This window comes from Phalangium opilio, unplaced genomic scaffold (assembly GCF_054372755.1).
Source record: "Phalangium opilio isolate 3A_F unplaced genomic scaffold, DU_Popi_V2 ptg000391l_1, whole genome shotgun sequence".
Lineage (NCBI taxonomy): Eukaryota > Metazoa > Arthropoda > Arachnida > Opiliones > Phalangiidae > Phalangium > Phalangium opilio.
The window spans coordinates 175,633-184,949 of NW_028324235.1; positions in this window are offsets into that span (position 1 = coordinate 175,633).

Consider the following 9,317-nt stretch of genomic DNA (forward strand, 5'->3'; position numbering starts at 1 on the left):
ATTTCTCGTTCAAACTCGTATAATAAACTGAAATAAGACTAGTAAAAGAAGATAAGCCGTTAATTTCATCTTAATAACCATATTTAACGTGAAATTAATCGAAAACAATACGTTTTTTGGGTAACTATAGATAACCCTGAACTGAAATAATAAAATAAGATCAAACTACGCGAGTTGTTCTTTCAGCCTAAATGTTTTCCTATTTAACACTAAAATTAATTACATTATCACTATAATACATTAATAGGCTCCAAATACAAAATTTTAGGGTAAGGAATGTGTCAAAATGAAACTTTTCCATTTAAATTTTAATTAGACCTGTGCGAGTCCAGTTTTTTAGGGTTCGAGTCGAGTCTCGAGTCCTTAAAAAAGCTCTCATAGAATCTCGAGTCGAGTCTTTTAATTGGTATCGAGTCCTCGAGTCCTTAAGTCAGCTTAAGAACTAGGTTTCAAGTCCAGTGTCGAGTCCTGATAATTTATGGCAAGTCCCGCTCGAGTCCTATTAAATAATTTCTATTAATACTATTTTTATTTTAATTTAATTACTTTAATTTTACATAATTAATAATACAAGAATTATAATAAATTAATTTCTAATAAGGATAAATTTTACTAGCAAAGTATAAATTTCACGACGAAAATGACGCGGAGTAACAATAATTTTAACTTTTGGTTCTGGTTAGCTGAAATCAAGTTTTGTCCAATCACCGGTCTATTCTAAACTTTAAATCGATTAAACCCCACTAGATGCGGCACTCTACTTAAAATTCTGTGTCACCGGGAAAATATTTTTGGACTTGATAAGGTGTCCAGTCTCGGTTCGAGTCCTCCTCGAGTCCAGTAGTGAAGATTTTAAAGGACTCGAAATAATTTTCAAGTCCTAAAATTTTGATTTTCGAGTCTCGAGTCGAGTACTAGACTCGAGACTCGATCGAGTACTCGTCTTCATTCGAGTACTCGAACAGGCCTAATTTTAATATATCATTAACATAGTTCGCAAAATCACCAGCAACAATTTAGTCTGGCAACATTCAATGTAATAATGTTACCAATAAAACAAGGGCGTCTAGCCCATAACTAAGCCACATCAATCTATTGTTAGGTTGGGAGTGAGGCACACCGGTGCTTACATTGTTTTGCTGCTCTGTATAGTGTTATTTTTACGGCAATAGCGCGCTATTAAAAATTTATACTATCAAAACGGTTAGCTCTTAAGTCCAGCTTTCGTTAGAGATATTCCTTATTAGCGGGGATTTCGTGGTTTTAATATTATCAAGGTTAGTAAATCGTATCGTTCTACGAAAATCGGTTGGGTGAATGCCGCCATTTTGGGCCTCGGCCAACATAGGACTGCACGAGTGCTAGACGTAACGAGGTGCTGCCACCCTGTGTCCAGTATACACACTAGTGAACTGATGCAAACAATATCGGTTTAGGGATGTCTAAGGCAGCTAACGTTGAAGTGTTAGAAATACGCACTAGATTAAAAGAGAAATTAAATGCTTCAAATCTATTGTCGCCCCATCTATCGAGCAAATCAAGTAAAAACTCTACTATGCCCGCGAAGCTGAAAGTGAAAGAGGATGATCAGTTAAAATGTTCGGGGCCAAATGCGGAGTTACTGGCTGCCTTGTCCCAATTGATTAACTCTAAACTAGATAACTTCAGATCGGAAATAAATCGGGACTTAGCTGAGAAACTAGCCCCTCTGGATAGAATTAAAAATGAGATTACTGAAGAGATTTCACTGAAGTTGGAGGATATAAAACAAGACCTTGAACAACATTGCTATGACATCGTAGAAGACAGAATAGAAAGTAATCTGACAGATCTCAAAGAACTAAAAGCAAATTTTAAGTCTGCCTCTGCTGATTGGGATAAAATGGGGGAAGAAGTGAAAGTTTTAAAACAGCAACTGGAAGTTTTCACAAATTTACCGGAACAGAAGGATGAACAAAAGGGCTTAGTGGCTAATGTAGTAAAGAGAGCAGTGCACGAAATCAGTTACAAACAAGAGAAAGCCAACAACATCATCGTTTTTGGGGCCACAGAGGAACAATTGGAACAGCAAACTTCAGCCGGTCATTGGTTGGAAGAAAAACTAGGCCTGGAAAAAGGTTATCTTGTAGTTTTGAACTGTCAACGTTTCAAAGGCAACAGCCGTTCCCCGAGACCGATCCGCATTACTTTTCGAGATGTAGAAATGAAGAAATCCGTCCTGGGAAAGTCTAAAGCTCTGGCTACCGCAGAAGGGTGCTCTAAAATCTTCCTCAGACCAGACTTGACTAGAGCTGAGCAATATGAACGTCGCCGATTTGGGTCGAGAAGAAGAAATGGGAGCGTATCACGCAACACTCCCGCGGATCCTGATTCCCGGGATTCCCAGTGATGGGTCCCTTTGGCTTCCCCGTGCCAACGAAAGCGTCGTCGGCGTGGGAGGGGAAAAACTGTAAATAAATCTGTAAAAATCGGTTTTCTTAATATTCAGGGTGGCAGGAAACGGGAATTATGGTCTGAACTATACGCCCAAATGTGCGCGACTGACACTCCAATCTTCGGGGTGGCGGAAACATTCTTACGAGATCAAGAGTATCCCGAATCTTGTCCTGGTTATTCTTGGTATGGTCTAAAACTAGATTCCCACTCGACCGAAAAAAACCGACGGAAATCACACAGCCAACGGTAGAAATTTTGACTTACGCCGGCGTCCGGCGGTAGACCGTTCACACTACGACTGAATTTTCAGTTTGGCGGTAGATCTTTTCGGGTCACGTGACAAATTTGAGTTGTTTCTACAGCATCTATTTCACACTCTTAATTGGTATCTTTGTCCCCTTTTCGCTTAGATCGTACAAGAAGGGATATTTTCCAACCTCCTCAGAAAAGTCTTCCTTATTAACATCTTATCTCTTTTTACTTCCGTTAATTTAATTTTTCTTTCATGGTGGTATGTTTCCGATAAGCCTTGGTCAACCACAAAAAATGGCGGCTATCAATCGATCTCGCGTATGCGTGCGCTCTTGAAATTTATGACGTTTTCATTGGTATAATTTCATTGGCTGAGACCCCGGCGTAACGCCGAACACGACCGAAAAAATAGAACACAACTTACGCCCGACTGAACGGAAATTCCGTCGGGCTCGGCGTAAAGAGTTTTCGGTCAAACCCCTTTCTGCCGGGTTTCCGTCGTGTTTTCCGTCGAGTGGGAATCTAGCTTAAATCGAACAGGCTCCGATAAAAAGGGCGGTGGTATAGGTTTGATGGTCATGGACAAAATAAAATGCGAGGTCCTCAAAGAATGCACGGAACATCTCTGGGTGAAAATCCATTTACAACTGCAACCTTTATTCTTAGCCATAGTGTACATGGCAACGGAGAAGGAAAACATTGACTGGAATAAAAACATTTTAAACTGCCTATCGCGAGATTTAATGAGCTTGAATCCTGACAATGACAGTCCAGTATGTATCCTAGGCGACTTCAATGCACACATTAGAGAACTGGATGGTCGGGAAAATGCCACTGGACGGTTATTATTAGACTGGATTTCGCAAAATGATCTAAACCTTGTTAATCTTGACAAGACCTTATGTGACGGACGGTATACTTGGTCGGCAAGGGGTCTAGCGATTACCATCGACTATGCTGTAGTAAATGGGGTCCTGGGCTCGCATATCCAGAAAATGGAGATAGATGAAGACGGCCTAATAAGTCTAGGCAGCGATCACAATGCCATGACGTTAACACTATCGTTGAGAAATTCTCGGGCAACACCCCAACCCGCGGTTCAGAATCAAACCAGGTGGCGTACGGACGATTTGGAAAACATTCAAGAGTACCGACTTAATGTTGAGGAGTGTCTAAGGGACTCAGAGTCTGTCACCTATGATGGCTTCAAAGAAATTTTATTAGATGCAGCGAAGACCAATTTGGGTTAAACGGTACAAGATGCGAAGAAAAGGGTCCACAAACGCTGGTTTGATAAGGAGGTGAAGGAAGCCATTAAATTGCGAAAAGAAGCTAATAAAGAATACCGTAAGGCAACTCTGAAAAAGAAAAGAAACGCTAATATAGACACTTCTGAAGCATGGAGGACCTACTTGGAGCGGAAGGGAGACGTGGCTCGCTTAGTAGCTAGGAAAATAAAAGAAATTGATAAATGAACAGAGAATGACATATTAGCTGATAAACAACTAGCTGCAAAGAAATTCTGGAAGCTTTTCAAAGACCCACACAAATCAGAAACGATCACTAGAATTAAAGACTCGCACGGATCACTCCTTGACAAGCCACATTCCATTAAATCCAGAATAGAAGAATACTGTCGTGAGGTGGAAGCCGACTTTAAAAGACAACATGAACACATTCCATTATCGATAACGCCAAGAGAAGATGTATCAAAAGCATTGTTGTCAAATGCTAATCTAATGGACGAAATCTCACTATGCGAATTGAAAGCAGCAATATCTAATTTGGTGTCTGGAAAGTCCGCTGGTGAGGATACCATAGCAAATGAACTTTTAAAAGGACTGGGCCCACTTACCTTGCAGAGCTTACGCGACCTTTTTAACCAGGTGCGCCACACTAATATAATACCGACCTCATGGAGCCGCACAGAAATAAGGCTGATATACAAAGGGGGAAATGAAGACGAAGAAGACCTCTCGTCCTACAGACCTATAGCGCTATCGCAATGCATTTCAAAGTTGTACATGTCTATCCTGAAGGACCGCCTCGAAAAATTTGTTGAGAATAATAAGATTATTGGAGAACTACAAAATGGCTTTAGACGAGATAGACGTGGCTCAGACAATCTGTTCATCGTAACCCAGACCATTGAAATGGCTAAATTAGAAAATAGAGAGGTATACTTGGGGTTTTTGGACCTGAAGAAAGCCTATGACAGTGTTAACCGTCAAAAACTATGGAGTACTATGGCCGAACTGGGTATACCAGCAACACTGGTTAACCATATATCCCAACTTTACAACGATACTCACTATCGCTATTGGCTTGGAGATACGAAGACGGACTTTATAGAGAGTACAGTTGGTCTTAAACAAGGTTGTCCGTTATCTCCTATTCTCTTCGCGCTGTACCTAGAACCGTTGGAAAAGAACTTACTGGCGTCTCACAAAGGTTACCATTTTAAACACCCATCGTACGCGACACTCGATTTTATGAGACCCGGCGTTTTTTTTGCGGACGATATTTGCGTCATGGCTGAAACCGAAGTCACACTAAATGATCTCTTAAAAATTTGTGGCGACTACGCGAATGACTTCGGTTTACTATTTTGCCCGAATAAATGTCAAGTCTTGCACTTTGGAAGCAACAAGTTAACGGATATCCCCATAACTCTCCAAGGAAGCGAACTACGGATCGTAGAAGAGGCGACTTACCTGGGAATATCCTTTACCCCGCATGACGAGTACCTGGCAACCTTCGAAAAACATCTCGCTAGTAAAGCTAATCGACTTCTCGGAGCTATTAAACACAAAGGTTGCCACTCTTACAACAAATACCGTGTCATTCGTTCACTGTGGAAGAGTGTAGCTGTACCGGCCCTAACCTGTGGCAATGAAGTGCTATGCTTTAGGGACTATACTACGAAAGCGTGTGAACGTGCCCAATTCGCTGCTGGCAAAGCCGCTGTTGGCGGAAATTTTATGACAGCATCCTTGGCTATAAGTGGCGAAATGGCATGGTCTACCTTTGTTTCCCGAGAGGCTTAAAGTAAATTAAGGTACCTTGGTCGCCTTATATTCATGGACGAAACCCGGATCGCCAAAAATATTTACCGCTACCTACGAGCTACGGGACTTAGAACCCGCTGAATTAATCGGCTGTCTTTTCTCGATAAAACGTATGGATGTGGTTCTAGCAGAGTAGGGGCCACTAACACTACAGACTGGAACAAGATCGCCAAAATTGTGTTAGGCTATTTTAGCCCGTAAAACAGGCCAAAATAGCAACGTCCAATTTTTTGGGGGGTACTGGAAATATCTACGTCTTGAAAACTGATTTTTTTGGTGTTACCTTGTGAATGTTTCTATATGGATGTGCGATAACTGACCCTCCGCCGGTGCTGTTAGTGATACTTGTCTCCTGTAGTCGGTTATGTTTTTTCCCTGGAGGTTTCATATATATATTGTGAAACAAACATAGAACTGAGACTCTAAATTATGTAGAAACTATCGCTTTTTCTAACTTCACTCGCAAACTGTTAAAATATGTCAGTAGCAATTAGAAATTTATTAAAACCATAATCCCAAAGGCACGAGAAGTGTAATGCTTTACTAGGAAATGTGTCTTAACCCTTCTTTAATACGCCTGCTTTGGCAAGCACGCTGACAAAATCGCGTAACCTCTTTTCTCGCCTCTCACTCTCTCTAGTCTCAACGTTACTCAGCAGAAAGTTCATTATTTTCATTTCTTGGAGGACAGCGGGGCAGCGTGGTATTGGATAGTCACAGTATCGCTTAACCTGGGTTCAAATTAGGTAATATAGTAATGAAAATGACTTTAAGTTGATAAAATTCAATTGAAGTAAAAGTATGACTTCTCTGAGGAGCCTTAATGCGCTCTCGGAACGTAAATACGGCTTTCTTAGTTAGAACACAGAAACCTTCGTTACTCGCAGATGTCGATGGAAGTTTAAATAATTATTGTAAATATACTAACTACTGTAAAACAAGGAAAATATTTTGTAAAGAACTTATCCCAATAATGCTTAACGTTTTTTAAATATTTCAATATCGTGGTATGGTAGGTTTCGCTTGGCTTTGTAAGCCATCTCCCTTCCAATTTGTTTGAAAAATATAAATTGTGATTTAAAATCTTTACACATGGCAATGTTTTTTAAGAGTAGCCTGCCATTGGGGGCTGGGAATATCTTGGATTTGAAAACTGCCTTTAAGGGCTGCTAATATCTGGTATTCGGAACGTTACATTTGGGCGCCGACATTTAGGCACCGCCACTTAGGCGTCGGGACAGTTAGGCACCTCGACATTTAGGCTCCGCGACAATTTGGCACCGAGACATTTAGGCTCCGCGACAATTTGGCACCGAGACATTTAGGCTCCGCGACAATTTGGCACCGAGACATTTAGGCTCCGCGACAATTTGGCACCGAGACATTTAGGCGCCCAGACAATTAGGCGTCGCGACATTGCCGTAAAATTTTCGTGAAAGATTTGAGATATTTAATAAAGGAACATGACAAGTACTTTTAGGCTTAAATTCTTTTTTTTTCAACTGACATCAGAGTTCAACCATGTTGTTGTTTATCTTCATTGACTTCCCAAAATAATATGCCTTTTCCAAATATTATTGTTTATTTTCATTGACCTCCCAACTTAGGTTAGGTTATGTTTTTCTTTTATTATTTTAGGATTGTTTTGTAAAAACAAGTAAGGTTTCGTGTCGATCTTTTAATGGGGATTGCGAACATAGTCATACAGTGACGCACAGGGACAATACACAGATTGCGAAATTGGGAGGTCATAACGGATTTTTAGTAGAACTAATGGAAAAATTATTGGCTCGTAAATGTCTCGACGCCTAAATGTCGCAGTACCTAAATGTCGCGGCGCCTAAATGTCACGGACCCTCTGGGATTTGATACCTACCGTTGGGGGCTGCTAATATTTGTGAAAAGATACCTGTCGTTGGGGTTTCCTAATATCTAGAATTTGATACCTGTCGTTGGGGTAATGGGGTTTGCTAATATCTGGGATTTGATACCTGTCGTTGGGGTTTGCTAATATCTGGGATTTGATACCTGTCGTTGGGGTTTGCTAATATCTCGGATTTGATACCTGTCTTTGGGGTTTGCTAATATCTGGGATTTGATACCTGCCATTGGGGTTTGCTAATATCTGGAATTTGTTACCTGCCGTTGGGGGCTGCTAATATCTGGGATTTCATACCTGCCGTTGGGGGCTGCTAATATCTGGGATTTGATACCTGCCGTTGGGGGCTGCTAATATCTGGGATTTGATACCTGCCGTTGGGGGCTGCTAATATCTGGGATTTGATACCTGCCGTTGGGGTCTGCTATTATTTGGGATTTGATACCGGCCGTTGGGGTCTGCTATTATTTGGGATTTGAAACCTAAAATTGACGGCTGCTATTATGAGGGATTTGAAACCGGCCGTTGGGGTCTGCTATTATTTGGGATTTGATACCGGCCATTGGGGTCTGCTATTATTTGGGATTTGAAACCTAAAATTGACGGCTGCTATTATGAGGGATTTGAAACCTAAAGTTGACGGCTGCTAATATTTGCGAATTAAAATCTGCCGTTGGAGGCTGCTAATATCTGCGATTTGAAACCTGATTTTTTTTGGGTACTTGGAATATCTGCGTATTGAAATCTAATTTTTCTGGGTAGTGAGAATATCTGCGTTTTGAAAACTGATTTTTTTTGGTAGTAGGTCGGTTACCTTGTTAATGTTTATTTGTGAATGTGCGATAACGGACTCTCCGGCGGTGCTGTTGGGTATTCTAGTCTCGTGTAATAGGTTATGTTTTCTTCCCTGGCGCTTTCATATTAATTTATTGTAAAAGAAAGATAGAACAAGACTCTAAATTTTATAGAAACTATCGTTTTTTGAAACTTGCATCGATAACTGCTAAAATATGTCAGTAGCAATTAGAAATTTATTAAAACAATAATCCCAAAGGCACGAGAACTTGGAGAAGAATTGAGAAAGGATTTCGAAAATTGGACAAAAGAAGTGCCCTATTTACAAAATATTAAGATAAATAGGCTTTATTTCAAGAGAGCACGTGATAAAATTAAACAATTAGAAATTCACTGCTTCTCTGATGCTAGTACAAAGGCTTACGCCGCCACTGTTTTCGTTCGCTTTGAAACCATATCAGGTCAAATGGGTGTAACCTTAGTGACGGCCAAATCCAGAGTAGCCCCTGTAAAATTATTAAAAGAGCAAGAACTCACACTACCCAAACTCGAGTTAATGGGATGTCTCTTGGGAGCTAGGATCACAAACTACATTAAACCCACTTTTGAGCCCCTCGCCATAAAACACTATTATTGGACTGATTCCACAATCGCCTTAGCTTGGGTAACGGGTACCGCAAAATATTGGAAGCCGTTTATTTCTAACAGAGCTAGCGAAATTCAAAAACAGACAGACAAGAACACGTGCTTTCATTGTCCATGTATACAAAACCCGGCGGATTTGCCAACAAGGGGGATAAAAGGGGGAGAGGTAGAAAACTGTAAACTCTGGTGGGAAGGTCCTAGCTGGTTTAAAGAATCGGAAAACCACTGGCCAAAACTGCGTC